This window comes from Gorilla gorilla, chromosome Y (genome assembly GCF_029281585.2).
Source record: "Gorilla gorilla gorilla isolate KB3781 chromosome Y, NHGRI_mGorGor1-v2.1_pri, whole genome shotgun sequence".
Classification (NCBI taxonomy): Eukaryota; Metazoa; Chordata; class Mammalia; order Primates; family Hominidae; genus Gorilla; species Gorilla gorilla.
The window spans coordinates 17772244-17791204 of NC_073248.2; positions in this window are offsets into that span (position 1 = coordinate 17772244).

The window sequence follows — 18961 nt, forward strand, 5'->3', positions numbered from 1 at the left end:
AATTTTATATTTTTAGTAGAGATGGGGTTTCAACATGTTGGCCAGGCTGGTCTTGAACTCCTATCCTGAGATGATCCACCTGCCTTGGCCTCCCAAAGTGCTGGGATTACAGGCATGAGCCACAGCTCCCAGCCCATAAGTGCACTTTTATGACTTTGTAACTAATAGTATTATTTCACCCCAGAATTGATTTGGACCGTTTATCACCTTTAACTATTGTTTAAGTGTTAATTATCTTCTATGAGAAATCACTTCTTCATTGAGACTCTCTCACTCCCCTCAGTAAGAGACCCTCCCCCTCTTCTCACTCATATGCCACAGCCCCCTGCTTCTGCTAGTTTCAACACATTGTAACTAGGTCGGTTCATAAAATACACTGAGGACTTCTGGTCCCTTGTTTTACGTCCCAGTAGTAACTGTCATGTACTAGTTTTAGTCTGTTGAAGTAAAAACATGTCACATGATGCTTTTCCTAAATGTGTTAACTCAGCTATTATAGTTTATTTACTTTATGTTTTTGCTAATTTCAGAACCCATAAACTCCAGGAAGAAAAATATAAAGGCATGACTGAGGACTTAGTAGATGGGAGCAGAATACAAAGTGTCTTGAGGAGACCTATCACAGAAACCTAAAATACAAACTTCTAGCGTAATGGTTTGGCACGTTTGAAGAAGTAATTTGTTTAAATTACATTGGCAGAGACATAAAACAAAAACTACGGAAGTATTCTAAGGTTTCCATCTTATGCAAACTTTAGTGTTCAAAAAAAAATACATATGTTTATCTATAGCCTATACTTTCCCATATTTGAGTTAGAGTAGTTTTTAAAAGACAAGGTATAGAAAAGCACATCCTCTGTTATTCTTCCTTGTGGCTTCTCAAATACTTATCAAGGGCAGTGCACATTGTGATTTACTCAGGTTGCATAGTTGATAAGCTGTAAAGTTTGAATTATAATCACTTTCAGTTACATTTTCCTCTGCCCACTCATACTGCCACAATGATGGGGATATCTAACAATGTATAAATTACACTTAGTGGTCCGAATGTTTGTCAGTGAACATGTTCCTTGTATTCCGTCATGATTCTGCAAAGCCAGAATCAAAAGAAAGGAGGTAAAATTAAGTATTTGAGGCAAAAATTGATAGAGGGAAAGAAAATATGGACAACTATGATTACGTTGGCTTTTCTCTACTCTGATCTTTTATATCAGTTATACCTCAGTGCTAAGACCTTATGCCCATGTGGTCACTTTTCAGTGGGTTTGAAAGCATCAAACACATAAAAAATTCTCAGTTAATATTTGTAGTTTACGTATCAGGAGGAAATGACTCAACTCAGTGCCCTGGGCATTTATTTGGCCTCTTTTTATTGCCTTCCTCATAATTTATCATCAATATTCCATTACACAGAACTTGCAAAGCTTTCTTGAGGTTATTCTATAACAAATTCTATCTTTAAAAAATAGACTAGTTTTTTTATAGATTCTGAATTCCTAATATATTCTCTATATATTTTGATAACTCCGTAGTTGTCAAGAAGTTGGCAGCAGCTTATTGCTTCTGGTACATATTACTCCTAACCATGAGAAACTTTATTTTTTACTTATAAAATGGTGTATTTTATCCAATTTTTTGTCAGTTTCTACATTAAGAGAGCTAACATGAAGTTTCTGTAGTTACTGAATTGTCAGGAATACATGTATTAAAGTATGTTTGTTAATTTTATTTTGTTATGGAGCTACTGAACTATTTGGTATCATTTTGACAGCTTCCACGGTCTGCATGGTGTCTTTCTGGCACTGGGAATTCGCGTATGACTTTGGCAAGTGTTGGAGTTTGGGGACTGTTCACCACAGGAGTGTTTCCTTATCCTTTTGGAATCAAAAGGCAGCTTGTAAAAGCTGGGAAAGAAAAGTAAAACTGTGAAAATATGCCTTTAGTTATTGCTAATTCACATACAACGCTCTTAGCACCTAGTTCCCCAGACTGTGCTTGTTCCCTGGGCACAAAAGTCCTTACATTTGTTTGGCCTGGGCAGATAGTACAGGTGGGATGAAAGTGATTGTCTAATTATCATGTGGGATTGAGTCTGTCGTGTGCTGTGTACATTTACTTTTCTTCCTTGCTCTTTGGGTCACCTGAGGCCAACTGGAAAATGATGCTTTCAGTAACCTTATGACAACATAACCCTCCATTTCATATGATGGTGCTTTATAACATCAAGGCAGGGTTTTACTGGACATGTTATGTTTGAAATTCCTATCCCTGGCTTTAGTACTGAGGGACATTGAAGTTCACGTAATGTCGTCTTCAGTGCCCTCAGGTTCACCTGTACCATAGATAAGTTCCTACATTGATAACCATCTTTCTGGAGAGATAACTATGAAATTTATATTGACTCATTCTAAATATCAGGTAACAACTTGAACTAATGGATGACTCCATCATTAGAACTAATTGACTGATTGAAGAGAAAAGGAAGAATAAAGGTGAGGTTTGGGTGGGGTAAGTAGCTGTAGTTTTCAGTTTTGATACAGGTTATTAGTTTCCCAATTTGGGTCTGTTTTATATTCTAAAAAAAAAAAAACCTTTATGTTTCATTGTCTCTTCAATAGTTCATATTTTTTGTAATTTTAATTATGTAAAATTAAAAAAATTGTCTTCACTGCCTTTTGAGAAACCATTATTTCAAATATTTTATATAGTCAGAAAGGCCAGTGATTGTTTCTATATTTTAAATAAGCTTTATTTCAATATATTTTTATAAACCTGTAATTATCAAGGTGGCAGCAACTTATTGCCTCTGGTGCCTATTACTTTTAGCCATGAGATATGTTCTTTTTCACTTATGGAAGAATTTTAACTTCTCTGTTTCCTGTGACATAGCTTCTTATTTTGTGGCCTTCTAAAATATTTTTTATTTATAATATTTTTACTTTACATATAACCTCCTGAATTCTTGTGTATATTGCACTTGAAACTGGAAGATGAGTAATGTCTCAATCTTCAGATATTTTATATTTCAATATATTTTTAGGAAATTGCCTGTATTGAGAAGTGATGTTTTGGTGGAATATTCAAATAGATTCTTGGGAGTATACCAAAGTAGTTATTTGCTGTTGTCCAGACACCCAGTGTGTGGCTTCCCCTTTTACTACTATCTTGTGGAGAATAACCTTTCTTTTATAAATTAATGCCATCATCTATGTAACAAATTTTGCCTTGATATTATATCTACATAGATTCAAGTTAGATAAAATGAAAATGACAAGTAATACCTACAATACAATAACAATATTGTCTTTTACAATATAGTAACAGACAGATCTTCTTCTTTAAGGAACTTAAAACCTCTCTGGTTAGCAGGTGTAGATGGTGGAATTTCACCACATAGATGACAGTTATAGCTTCACATCACCTGTTAGCTAACAGGGCTTATTTCTTACTTGCCTGCGAAAATTTTGTTTCCTACACAGGCTATTTCATATTATAATATAATAGTCATTAGGTCTGACATACTGGCCATAAATATTAAATAGCTTTTGTATTCACAAGGAAAACATTATGGCGTTTAAAGGGTTATTTCTTTCAGGAAAAGCTGTTTACTTGCAAGAGGAGCTCACAGTTAGTAATCCAAAAAAGGAAGAACTCAATCAATCTGTAAGTTTTATGTAAGAACTCAAAGAATTGTTTAGCATATTTTTTGAAGTAGATTTTAATGAATATATAAAATTTTAGTCATGTATGATTTATCCAAAGTCTTTCTCTCGAGATGTTTAAACTGCCATTTCTATGGCAAAGAGGGGGATGACTAAAGTTAACTCAACTGTTCTTACTTTCAATCAACACCATATATGAAAGTGTAGACAGTGCTTTGAGTCTTAGAGTCCTCCTTGAATCCTATCCGTGGCCTAATTGCTTGTGTGCCTTTGGGCAGGTCCTTTGATTGCAGATTCCTCAGCTGTAAACTCTAGGATGTTTTCCACATTATAGGGTTGTTGAGGGAATTCAGTGAGTTAACTTATGAGCCTAGTTCATAGCAGGTGGCCAATATTATTATTGTTCTGTTTCTACATTAACCTGTTCTTTCCTTTCATCAGCAGCAGCTAAAATTTTTGACATTACAGTGTTATCTCACATATTAAAACAAAATGCAATGCATTTATCACCCGCCATTGCTTGTTTAATTTTCTGTTTATTTTTATGCTTGCTGTCTGAAGATGAAGCTGGAATTTTAGGCACTTCAAACATTTTTGCAACTTGAACTTTTGTGAGAACTTTGTATGCCTTCATATTCAAATATGACATACAGTACACTAAGAAAAGAAAAGCTCTACATAAAATGTTACTTTCTTTTTTTTGAGACTGAGCCTCATTATGTCATTCAGTGTGGAGTGCACTAGTGTGATATCGGCTCACTACAATCATCACCTCCCAGGGTAAAGCAATTCTTGTGTCTCCACTTCCTGAGAAGCTCAGATTATAGCCATACCCCACCACACCCAGAAAATTATGTGTGTTTTTGTTTTTTGTTTTTTACTTTTTTACTTTTTAATTTTTTAAGATGGAGTCTCATTCTGTTGCCCAGGCTTGAGTGTAATGACGCAAGCTGGGCTCACTGCTACCACTGCCTTTGTTTTCAAGTGATTTTTCCTGCTTCAACCTCCTGGGTAGCGGGGATTACAGACACCTGCTACCATGCCTGGCTACTATTTATAGTTTTAGTAGAGACTGGGTTTCACCATGTTGGCTAGGGTGGTTTCAAATTTTTTACCTCCAGTGATCTGCCCATGATGGTCTCCCAGTGTGCTGGGATTACAGGCCTGAGCCAGTGTCTGGCTGCAATTTTAGTAGAGACCGGGTTTTTCCTTGATGCCCAAGGTAGTCTGGAAATTCTGAGCTCAAGCTATCCTCTCATGTTGGCCTCCCAAAGTGCTGGAGTTACAGGTGGGAGCCACCATGCCTGGCCATTTTTACCTTACCTTTTCATATTTAAAACAAATATATATTGCTATGCTGAGTGATTGTTTTAAGTTCTTCAATGCCTATGCAAAATGGGGTGGTAATCTTACTTAGAAGGACTTGCTTCATGGGATGTTGTCCATAAAACTTCCTCTGCCCCAACTGCAGGGCAGAAGACAATTTTTGTTACTGTAGTTTGGGTCTTATTGCAGAGAGTCAGACATCAGTTCAGTGACCTCAGTTAAATTGTGACACTATGCTAAAAGGAGCCTGCCAGCTTTTACTTTTGCAGCACTGTAAAGTCATCATTCAAATGCAAATTTTCCTTTTTAAATTTCAGATTGAGTTAATGTCTGTCAAAGCACAGTCTTTGGCATAACAAAACAAATATATTGTGAATGGAAGTGTTCAAGAGATAAGTGACTATTTACTACTAAAGGAAGAAAAACTGGGAGAGAATAAAAATACAAACATGCATCTCCTAAACCATATGTCCACCTCCTATGTTCAAGGAATTCTCCTGCCTCTGCCTCTCAAGTAGGTAAGACTACAGGAGTTTACCCCCCTACACAGCTAATTTTTATATGCTTAATAGAGACAGGGTTTCACCATGTTGGCCAGGCTGGTCTCAATCTTTTGATCAAAATGTTCCACTAGTCTGGGTCTCACAAATAGCCGGGATTACAGACATGAGCCACTGTGCATGGCTTGCATGTATTAGTGATTCATACTAAGTCAGTATAAAACTATGTTTTATACTTGTAAAGGAGGCTTAAATTGGAAAGATTTATAAAATTATGATTTCTGGATTAAACTCTGCTAACCTGCCTCTAGGTGGTATCAAGGCATTTTTTTGCTCTCTGCCTGCTGATTGGGTTTGGCTAGTGGGGACACCAGCCTCCACATACAGTGGCCCTAGACTGGCTGCTTCATCTCAAGGCCCAGAGAGGTCATAGTGCCTGTGATGACATCTTTCAAGTGCTCTGAACCATCTCTGTCTCTCCAGTGCCGAGAATTTATCTCTCCCCTAATTCTCCATTCCCTAGGAGTACAAAGAGTATGGTCCTGTTACTATCCCAGGGAACTCCACCATCTTTTGTAGATACCCTGAATAAGTCCCTCTTTATTAAAAAGCTCTTAGATGACTTTGACTTTGGGGACCATCTGCCTTCTGTCTGGATCCCAGCTGCTTCTTACAGATGCACAGATCATATTGGATCTTGAGTCTGTCACCAAAAGGTAGACCAGATAGCACCTTGTGTTTATGGTAGAGGACAGAAACAGACTTTCAGGTTAATATGAGAGTCTGAAAGAGTTCTTTTTCTTTCTGTGCCATCATGCATTCCACAAGCAATGAATGAGTTGTTGTTTTTCCTGCAGCAAATCAGTTGTCATGTTTTAAAAATGGTTTAGCACGTTCCAACAAATATAGATGGGCCATGCTAACTCTTTGTTGTAATTTTCAGTCACTTAACGATATATGAGTTTGAGCATCTTTTTGTTTGCTTGCCATCTTCGTATTTTCATTGGTGAGCTCAGCTTTTTACACATTGTTAATTGGGTAGTCTGTTTTATTGTTGAGTTTCAAGATTTGTCTATTTTAAGTGCAAGTTTTTACCCAGAACTGTAGTTTGCAGATATTTATTTTCAGTGTGGTGCTTATCTCTCTATTTTCTGAACAAGATTTTACTCAGAGTATAAGCTTTTAATGTGAGAAATCTTAAATTATTAATTTTTCTTTTTACCATTGCTGATCAGCTTTGTTGTCATTTGTTAAAACTTATGACCAAATCCAAGATCACATACATTTATGTCTGTGCTTTCTTCTAGAATTTGCATAGTTTTACATTTCCAGTTAATGGCTCCTTCACCGTTTAAAAAGAAAATGAGGGTGAATTGCTGGCAAGATTGCTGAATAAAAACAGCTCCAGATTGCAGCTCCCAGTGAGATCGATGCAGAAGGTGAGTGATTCCTGCATTTCCACCTGAGGTACACGGTTCAGCTCACTGGGAATTGTTGGACAGTGGTTGCAGCCCATGGAGTGCGAGATGAAGCAGGGTGGGGCATCACCTCACCCGGGAAGCCCAAGAAACCAAGGGCCCTATTCCAGATATGCCTTTCTCCCATGGTCTTCACAACCTACAGACCAGCATGTTCCTTTTGGTGCCTACCCCATAAAGGCCATGGGTTTCAAGCACAAAACTGGGCAGCTGTTGAAGTAAACACTGAACTAGCTGGAGGAATTTTTTGTTTGTTTGTTTGTTTTCATACCTTAATTGTGTCTGGAATGTGAAGGAGACAGAACCGTTCACTCCCCTGGAGAGAGGTGATGAGGCCAAGGAGCCAAGTTGTCTGGCTTGGGGAGTGACACCCCCTACAGAGGCAAGCAAACTAAGGTTCAGTGGCTTGAAATTCTCTCTGCCAGCACAGCAGCAGTCTGAGATCGACCTGAAATACTCGAGCTTGTTTGGGGGGAGGGTCATCTGCCATTGCTGAGTCTTGTGTAGGCCATTTTACCTTTGTAGTGTAAATAAAGCCACAGGGAAGTTTGAATTGGTTGGAGCCAAATGCAGCTCAGCAAGGCTGATGTGGCTAGGCTGCCAGATTTCTCCTCTCTGTGCAAGACATTTCTGAAAAAATGACAGAATCCCCAGTCAGGGGCTTATAAATAAAACCATTGTCTCCCTGGGACAGAGCGTCTAGGGGAAGGGGCAGCCATGGATGCAGCGTCAGAGACTTCGACATAACTCCCTGATGGCTGTGAAGAGAGCAGCAGACCTCCCATCACAGCGTTTGAGCTCTGCTAATGGTCAGACTGCCTTCTCAAGTGGATCCATGGCCTCTGTGTATCCTGACTGGGAGACACCTCATACAGGAGAGCACTGGCTGGAATCTGAAGGTGTCCCTTGGGGATGAAGCTTCCAGAGAAAAGAACAGGCAGCCATCAATGAGACAGAAAATTAACAAGGATTTGCAGGACTTGAAATCAGCTGTGGACTAAGTAAACCTAACAGACATCTGCAGAACTATCCACCCCCAAACAACAGAATATACATTCTTCTCGGTGTCACATAACATGTATTCAAAAATTGACCACATAATTGGAAGTAAAACACTCCTCAACAAATGCCAAAGAATACAAATTATAACAAAGAGCCTTCCAGACCACAGTGCAATCAAATTAGAACCCAGATTAAGAAACTCACTGAAAACCACACAACAACATGGAAATTGAACAGCCTGTTCCTAAATCACTGATGAGTAAGTAACAAAAGAAGGCAGAAATAAAGACGTTCTTTGATACCAATGATAATGAAGACACAACGTATCACCATCTCTGGGACACATTTAAAGCAGTGTGTAGAGAAAAATTGATAGCACTAAATGCCCACAAGAGAAAACAGGAAAGGTCTAAAATAGATACACTAACGTCAAAATGAAAAGAACTAGTGAAGTAACAGCAAACCAATTCAAAAGCTAGCAAAAGACAAGAAATAACTAACATCAGAGCAGAACTAAAGGAGATAGAGACACCAAAAAAACTTTCAAAAATCAATAAATCCATGCACTGTTTTTTTGAGAATATCAACAAAATACATAGACCACTAGCCAAAGTAATAAAGAAGAAAAGGAGAGAAAAATAAAATAGATGCAGTAAAAAGTGATATAGGCAATATCACCACTGATCCCACAGAAATACAAACTACCATCGGATAATTCTATAAATAGCTCTATGCAAATAAACTAGAAAATCTAAAAGAAATGGAGAAATGCCTTGACATATACACCATCCCAAGTCTACACCAGGAAGACATTAAATTCATGAATAGACCATTACCAAGTTCTGAAACTGAGGCAGTAACTGATAGCCTACCAACCAAGAAAATCCAGTACCAGACAGATTCATAGCCGAATTCTACCAGAAACACAAAGAGGAACTGGTACCATTCCTTCTGATATTATTACAAACAATAAAAAAAGGAAATCCTCCTTAAATAATTTTATGAGGCCATCATCATTCTGATGCTAAAACCTGGCAGAGGCTCACCAAAAAAGAAAATTTCAGGCCAATATCCCTCATGAACATTGCTGTGAAAATCCTCAATAAAATACTGGCAAACTGAATCCAGCAGCACATCATAAAGCTTATCCACCACGATTACATCAGCTTTATCCCTGGGATACAAGGCTAGTTCAACCTACACATATCAATAAATGTAACACATCACATAAACAGAACAAATGACAAAAACCACATGATTATCTTCATAGATGCAGAAAAGGCCTTCATCAAAATTCAACACCCCTTTATGTAAAATCTCTCAATCAACTAGGTAAGGATGGAACGTATCTCAAAATAATAAGACCTACCTATGGCAAAGCCACTGCCAATATCATAGCGAATGGGCAAAAATTGGAAGCATTCCCTTTGAAAACCTGTACAATGCAAGGATACACTCTGTTTTCACTCTTATTCAAAATTGTATTGAAACTTCTGGCCAGGGCAATCAGGCAAGAGGAAGAAATAAAGGGTATTCAAATCAGAAGAGAGGAAGTAAAATTGTCTCTGTTTGCAGAGGTCATTATTATAAACTTAGAAAACCCGCCATCTCAGCGCAAAATCACCTTGGGCTGGTAAGCAACTTCAGATAAGCCTCAGGATTCAAAATCAATGTGCAAAAATCACAAGCATTCCTACACACAATAACAGAGAAACAGACAGTGGAATTATGGGTAAACTCCCATTCACAGTTGCTACTAAGTGAATAAAATACCTAGGAATACAACTTACAGGGGATGTGAAGAAACTATTCAAGGAAAACTTCAAACCAATGCTCAAGGAAATAATAGAGGGCATAAAGAAATGGAAAAACCTTCCATGCTCATGGATTGGAAGATCAATATTGTAAAAATGGCCATACTGCCCAAAGTAATTTATAGATTCAATGCTATCCCCATCAAGCTACTAATCACTTTCTTCACAGAATTGAAAAAAAAACCTTAAAATTCATATGGGAACCAAAAAAGAGCCTGCACAGCCAAGACAATCTTAAACAAAAAGAACAAAGCTGGAGGCATCACACTACCTGACTCCAAACTATATTACAATGCTACAGTAACCAAAACAGCACGGTACTTGTACCAAAACAGATATATAGACCAATGGAACAACACAGTGGCCTCAGAAATAATACGACACATCTACTACCATCTGATCTTTGACAAACCTGAAACAAGCAAGCAATGGGGGAAATATTTTCCCTTTAATGAATGACATTGAAAATACTGGCTAGCTATTCAGAAAACTGAAACTGGACCACTTCCTTACACCTTATGCAAAAATGAACCCAAGATGGATTAAAGACTTAAACATAAGGATTAAAACCATAAAATACCTCGAAGAAAACCTAGGCAATAACATGCAGGACATAGGCGTATGCAAAGTCTTCATGTTTAAACACCAAGAGCGATGGCAATAAAAGCCAAAATTGATAAATGGGATCTACTTAAACTAAAAAGCTTCCACACAGCAAAATAAGCTATCAACAATGTGAACAGACAATCTACAGAATGGATCAAAAACTTGCAATCTATCTATCTGAGACAAGGCTAATATCAGGAATCTACAGGGAACTTAAACAAGTTTACAAGAAATAAACAATCTCATCAAACAGTGGGCAAAGGATATGAACAGACACTCCTCAAAAGAAGACTTTGATGCAGCCAACAAACATATGAAAAAATGCTCCTTAAGTTATCACTCGTTATTGGAGAAACACAAATCCAAACCACAGTGAGATACCCTCTCAAACCAGTTAGAATGCCGATCATTAAAATATCAGAAAACTGCAGATGCTGCAGAGGATGTGGAGAAATAGAAATGCTTTTACAGTGTTGGTGGGATTGTTAATGATTTAACCCTTGTGGAAGACTAGGATCTAGAACGAGAAATACCGTTTGACCCAGCAATCCCCTTACTGCGCATATAACCAAACGACTATAAATCATTCTACTATAAAGACACATGCACACGTGTATTTATTGCAGCACTATTCACAGTAGCAAACACTTGGAACCAACCCAAATGTGCATCGATAATAGACTGAATAATGACACATATACACCATGGGACAGTATGCAGCCGTAAAAGTGGATGAGTTCATGTCTTTTGCAGGGACATGAAAGCAGCTGGCAAACATCATTCTGAGCAATCTATCAGAAAAATAGAAAACCAAACACCACATGTTCTGATTTTCAAGTGGGAGTTGAACAATGAGAACACATGGACACAGGGAGAAAAACATCACATGGTGGTGGGTGGTGGGATAGTGTGGGGAAAACATTAGGAGAAACACCTAATGCAGGTTATGGGTTGATGGGTGCAGCAAACCACCATGGCATGGTAGTTTGCATTTCTCTAATGGCCAGTGATGATGAGCATTTTTCGTATGTTGGCTGCATAAATGTCTTCTTTTAAGAAGTGTGAACAGACACTTTTCAGAGGACATACAGGCGGCCAATAAACTTATTTTTAAAAGCTCGATATTATTGATTATTGCAGAAGTGCAAATCAAAGCAAAAAAAAAAAACAGTGAGATAACATCTCATACCTGTCAGAATGGCTATTATCATAAAGAAAACTTATAACAGATGCAGGCAAAGTTACAGAAACCAAGGAAAAATTATGCACTCTTGGTAGGAATGTAAATTAGTTCAACTGTTGTGGAAAGCAGCAGGGCAATTCCTCAAAGACTGGAAAGCAGAACTACTGTTCAACCCAGCATTCCCTTTACTGGATATGTACTCAAAGGAATATAAATCATTATACCGTAAAGACACATGAATGCAAATGTTCATGCGGACTATTCCCAACAGAAGACATGGAATTAATCTCAATGCCCATTAATGATGGTTTGGATTAAAGAAAATGTGACACATACCCACAAAAAATACTATGCCGCCATAAAAAAAAATACAGTTATGCCTTTGAGGGAACATGGATGGAGCTGGAGGATATTATCTTTAGCAAAGTAATGTAGGAACAGTAAACCAAATACCACATATTTTCACTAGAGGTGGGAGCTAAATGATGACAACTCATGAACACAAAGAAGGGAACAACAGACATGGGACCTATTTGAGGGTGGAGGGTGGGAAAAGAGAGACCAGCAGAAAGAATAATTATTGAGTTCTAGACTTAATACCTGGGTGATGAAATGATCTGTACAACGAACGTCCATGACAGGAGTTTACCTATATAACAAACCTTCACATGTACGCCTGAAACTAAAATAATAATAAAAGAAGAAACCAAGATAATAGGCAACATTTCCATTTGAATTTCTAAAATGATGGCTTTGAACAGTCTGACCTCTGCTTTTATTTGGTGCCGCAGGCCAGCCAGGCGGGGAGTCGCACGCGGCTGCTTCACCTTGACCATGAGTGTCCTGCAGTTCTTCCGGCTGCTAGCAGGGGACGCAAGAGTCTGCCATTTCTGATCCTGGGAGTGCAGGTGTTTTCGACGCATGCTGCTTGAGGGGGAGAGCAGCGTTCTTCTCAGCACAGACCAGAGCAACAACGCCTTGCTGTGGGACAGCTGGAGGGAGTGGTAAGTAAAAACTTCCCTCTGACTGCTGAGGATCAGGGACCCAGGAGAAGGGCTTCTTGTGGAAAATTAAACATAAAAATATCCCATGGCTTTAGTGCACCCCAACATCCTTCCCCACACACAAGGTGTGGTGGCCACAATGCCAGGTCCACACCGTGGCCTCGTGCCACAAATGTATCATTCGTCATATAACATCTGTAATAGAAATGTAACATCTGTAAACAAATATGTCAACCATAATACAGATGTGTCATTCGTAATACTAATGTAACACCTGAAATACTGATCTAACACCCGTATTACCACCGTAACACTCATTAACAGCAATAAAACACTCATAATACCAGTATACCATGTGAAACACAAATATAACAACCATAATACTGATCTAAGACCCATAATACAAGTGTCACTCTCATAATACCAACATACAACCCACAATACAAATGAAACATCCGTAACACTTATGTAACACGTGTAATGCTGTCCTGACACCTCTAATACAACTGTAACACTCATAATACCAAGATACCACTCATAATACCAATATATCATCCTGCAATACAAATATAGCAACTGTAATACTGATGTAGCAACTGTAATAGTGATGTAACACCGGTAGTACTAACACCCATAATACTAACACAACATTTGTAATACAAATGAAACAACCATAATACTGATGTAACACCCATAATTACTGATGTAACACTCATCATAAAGATGTAACACCTGCAATGCTGACATAACATTCCTGCTCTTACCCGGGTACTTTTTTTCAGAGCTTCCACTGAGCTGGATTTGGGTTGGATTTGGCCTCTATAATGATGTTTGATGTTGTTGTCTCTGCTTTAGTGACAAGGTATTGACATGGTTGTTTTTATTAAAAAGTAGTTTATTTCTCAATAATTTCATACTTCTAGGAAACTTCCAATAGCTATTAGTATAGATTAATCCTCTCTCCCAGAATCTCCAGTGGTTTCTGCTGTGCCAGATTTGAAGCTTTATGCAAAATATCCCAGTGGGTTTTACAAAAATTGGAGACATTCTCCAAGGGTACCACCACATAACTACAACATCAGGAAATACAGGGTTGGTACTGGTAATGGTAATGGCAAAATATTCACTTACAAATGCAAGTTTCATCCTGTCACTCTCCTGATTTAATTTTGCCAATGGCTTCCCACCGACCTTAGAAAAAGAACCATAGAACTCACCATGGCTGCAGACCCCAAGTTCTCCTGCCTGTTTCCTGTGCCCACTCAGTCCGCTCAACTGCCTGCAGTCTCATCTGATTGTAATTGTGGAAACACAGTGTTTGGAGTGTCTCAGGAATTTTATGTGCTATCTCTCAATCTATTCACCTAGTGCCCACACTTATCTAATTTCCCAAGGCTTTGTCCAGCTAATAAAGTCAGAGCTTGTGCTATTTAACTGTAGAAAAGATAATAATGTGCTGTTTCTAAAGATAAAAAGAAATTCATTATTTGTTAGATAATTGATGAGATCACTCTCAATTTATAAATCAAGGAAATAATAGTCAATGCAATGAAAGTTCATGTTTGGGGAAATTAGTAAATAAAACATCTCAGTGCTGAAGATTAATGACACTATTAATTATTGAAATTACATAAGAGTTTATTGGACAGACTGTTACCTTGCTATCTTCTGTAACTGTGTGTTATTAATTTCAAGTTATGTTAGGTTTAAGTACTTACATGTAACGTAGTCCATCAATACATTTAAGTGACAAAAAAGTCCTAGAACACGACATGACAATTCATATAAATATTTGTCAACCTCCTTAACTGTACAGTGTAAGATAAAGTAAGCTTAGATATTTAAGCAGATGAATTGTTAATATTTGAATATTGAAATGCTGTGAGGGTATGTAATTATGTCACAGCTTTGATATGAGACTTGGGGCATTCGTGTATCCATGTACCTCATTAACTTAATGACTTCCCTTATTACTTCCTGCTGGATGATAAATTTTGGGCCCATGGAGGCTGAGGGACAAACTGTCAGCTCTATTGGAAACTCTAGTCCAGCAAGAAAGTTTTCATTTCAGAATATTATTTCTTGCCAGGTATTTATTTTCTCATCCAGGCAAACTTGCTCCCCAGCAGTATTGTTACCTTAGCTGCCTCTCAGGTCAAGCTGGACAGGACTAATTTTCCCACACGGAATCACATGACTATGAGAAAAGCTTATTTAGGAAACACCTGATGGAGTAAAACTTATATATTTTACTGGTCATCTTTTTATGTGCTTGTATTCCATATGCATCTCTTTTTGGTGAAGTGTGTATTCAACTACTTCTCTGTTTTGTACCTGGATTGTTTGTCTTTTATTTTGTTACTGAGGTATGCAAAGTCTTCATACATTGTCGATAACAGACTGTTGTTTCATACATAAAATGCAAGCCTTCCTTTCTGTACCATGTCTTTTCACTTTCTTGACAGTGTCTTTTGATGCACAAAAATGTTTCATTTTGAGAAAATTCTTTCTTTAGTTGACTGTGCTTTTGGTATCAGATCTAAGAAACAACTGCTAAATCCAACATTATGAAGATCTATCCCCATATTTTCTTCTAAAGTTTCTTTTTTTACCTCTAATATGTAGGCTTTGACACATTTTCTTAATTTTATTTTCTGTTGTGAGAAAAGTACAATTTCTTTGTCTGAATGCAGTATTCAGTTGCATAACAGCATTTGTTGTATTTACTGATCTTGGTTACATGTCAAAAATCAATTGAAGATGGAGGTATGGTTGGATTTAACCTTCAGTTCCATTGACCTCTGTGTCCTTACACCAGTATTATGCTGTTTTGATGACTGCTACTTAGCAGTAATATTTGAAATTGAGAAATGTGAGCCTCCAAGTTGGTTTTTGTTTTCAAGAATATTTTGGCTATTCAGGATCCCCTGAAATGTATATGAATGTTAGAATTGGCTTGCCCATTTCTGCCAAAAGGTCTTTGGTATTTTCATAGAAATCACAATGAATTTGCAGTTTGCTTTGTGCAGTATTGTCACATAAAAAATCATCTTCTAATCCAAAAGCATTGAGTGTCTTTACGTTTATATAGTGTTTCTGGAATTTATTTCAGCAGTATTTGTAATTTTTCATGTCTAATTCTTGCACCTTGATAAAAGATCGCCTTGAAAACTTTATGGTCGTTGGCTTTTGGTTGTTTCTCTTTGAGACAGGGCCTTATTCTTTGGCCCAGGTGGGAATGTACTTGTGCCATCATAGCTCACTGCAGCTTCAAACACTTGGGCTTGAACAATCCTTCCCCCTTGGCCTCCCAAAGTACTGGAATTACAGGTGTAAGCCACAACATTCAGCCTGTTGTTTTTTTGTTGTTGTTGTTGTTTGTTTGTTTGTTTGTTTTTGGTTTCTGTTTTGAAAGTTGAAAAGGATAATTTGCTTTATAATCAATGAAAATATAGTACTTTGAATTGGCCAGAAGACATAATGCACAAGAACTCTAAGTTGTATGGTTGACTTATCAACCACCTGGGTAAAGTTCAATTACTTCTTAAAAATTTGTAGCTGTTAACCTTCCCAAATTTTTTTTAAATAAACTCCTTGAATTGTAGGAATAAAAAAAATGAGATGACAAGGCACATTTAAACAATACTGAAGTTTATCAAAGGACTTAAGGAATTTCAACTCATATGTCTCTTTCTTTCTTTCTTTCTTTCTTTCTTTCTTTCTTTCTTTCTTTCTTTCCTTTCTTTCTTTCTTTCTTTCTTTCTTTCTTTCTTTCTTTCTTTCTTTCTTTCTTTCTTTCTTTCTTTCTTTCTTTCTTTCTTTCTTTCTTTCTTTCTTTCTTTGTCTTTCAGACAGGGTCTCACTTTTTGTCAAGTGTGGACTGCAATGGTGCCATCATGGCTCATTGCAGCCTGCAGCTTCTCACTCCTGGGCTCCTTTGAATCTGTCTGCCTTAGCTTCAGCTGCAATACCTGGCTAATTATTTTTCTTTTTCTTTCTTTTTTATTTTCTTGGAGACAATAGTTTGCCATGTTGCCTGGGCTCTTCTGAAACCTCTGGGCTCAAGAGATGTGCCTGCCTTGACTTCTCAAAGTGCTGAGATTACAGGCATCAATAAAACATTTATTGTGTTAGGGTCAGTAAAAATAAATCAATGTTTTGGCTAAGTTATGAACATACCTATAATGCAATTATTTGAATAACTGCAGCAATGCTATGGGCAGCTACAAACTGAAGAATTCTATTAGCAAACAACTAAATACATAAAAACACTTAGCCCAATTGTTTAACTGAAAAACATGTTTATTATTTCTAGTTTCCAGCATTTTCTAGATCATCATTGTTCATTTTAAAAGTCATATCCATAGGATAAAGCAAAACCACCTATGAATTGCCATATTTGTTTATTTCTCAGTTATGAAAATGTCCTTAATTTGTTGACATTAAAAACAAATTTCAACTCTGTTATGAAAAACTGAAGACAACCTTCTTAGCAATTAATTTTATAGTTACATTGCATACAGGGAATGTGCTGTCTGTGAAAAAATACAAACTCAACTACAAGTCTTAAACACTGAAAAGAGTTACCAGGTGATTATAATTTATTTTATTGTATCAGTCTATTGTATTGATATACAATCAATTGTATTTACATACAATCTAGAAAGTTTACAGCCGTCAGAAATTCTAGTGCAGTTTTATGTGAAATCAGAATTTAAAAATCCCTGTGGAGCTGTAGGTGTAGTAAAATGTGTAGGTAAAATATGTGCATGCTCTTGACAGTACTTATGAAGGGATGTCTTTCAAATTGACCTCAATGGTTTTCTTCTCAGCAAAATGGCCTGGGCCACTCAACCACTGTTTCATTATTGCTGATGTTTGTGCATGATCTTTTCTAAAAATTTATGACTCAAAAGACATTTATTTGACATCATGGCATTAGGGTTTTCAAAACCGCTAGAAGTTTTCTTTTCTTCACCCATTATATTTTAAAGGAATTTGACGTTGATTTCTCAGGAACTTGAACAGTTTCTGGTTAGCCCCACAGTGATTCCAGCAAGGTCCCAATATAGTAGCACAGCCTCAACTCCAAGGCTGTCCCAGACCTCGGCTGCCTGATATCTGTGTCTTTCAGGGCAGTGGGAAATATTCCAGCTTCTTGTTTTTTTTTTTAGAAATAAAGTTGTCATCTTAATTTCATTTTATAGGGTTTATTGCTAGTGAATAGAAATAGATTTTGTGGCCAGGTGCAGTGGCTCACGCCTGTAATCTCAGCAATTTAGGAAGCCAAAGTGGACATATCATCTGAGGTCAGGAGTTCAAGACCAGCCTGACTGACATGGAGAAATCCAGTCTCCACTAGAAATACAAAATTAGCCGGGCATGGTGGGACATGTCTGAATCCCAGCTACTCAGGGGGCTGAGGCAGGAGAATCACTTGAACGCAGGAGGCTGAGGCAGGAGAATTGCTCAAACCCAGGAGACAGAGGTTGCGGTGACCCGAGATCGTGCCATTGCATTCCAGCCTGGATAACAAGAGCAAAACGCCATCAAAAAGAAAAAAAAAGTGTTTTTTGTGTTGATATTCTGTCCTGTTATTTTTCTTAATTTGTTTCCTAGATTTCATAATTTCTAGATGGTTCCTTATGGTTTTCTGTGTATGAGATCTGTGAATAGTTTTACTTTTCTCTTCCACATATGAATAGCTTTGTGCGTGTTTGCATATATATGTGTATGTATATATGTAATTGTTCTTCTGGAACTTCTAGTACAGGGTTTAATACAGTTGAGCATCAATGCTGTGTTCCTCATCTTAACGCTTTCGTTCCCAACAATTTAGATGATGATTGTTATGGGTTTTGCATAAAGATGTTTTATCATGGGAAAAAGTTGAAATACAGTTTATTGGATTTTTAATTGTTAAATATGTTGACTGTCTTTAAGTACTTTTTATAAAAGTTGAGACAAACGTGGTGTATTTCAATATTTGATTTACATAATATGTTGAAAAGGGATGGCATTAGAATGGTAAAAAAAAACCAAACCTTGATTTTCTGAGAAAAGATCTTAAACATCTTGCTTTATAATGTCTTCACTTATTTGGTTAAAGATTATAATGTCTACAGTTAGCAGATATATTAACATTTAGTTTTTCGTCCCAGTGATATCATTTGTTTAATTCAATACTAATTTGGGCTTAGAAAGAGATATGACTTCTTGTACTCTTATGGGCATAAGGGGCTAGAGGTTAGAGTCATACAGGATGTATTCAAGTTTTTTAAGCATAATGGTGTAACCTTAAGGATAGAATAGAAACGGAGGATTGGGATAGGGTTTACAATTGCAGAAAAAGTTCAGGATTAGATCGAGGGTTAGGGCTGGGCTTG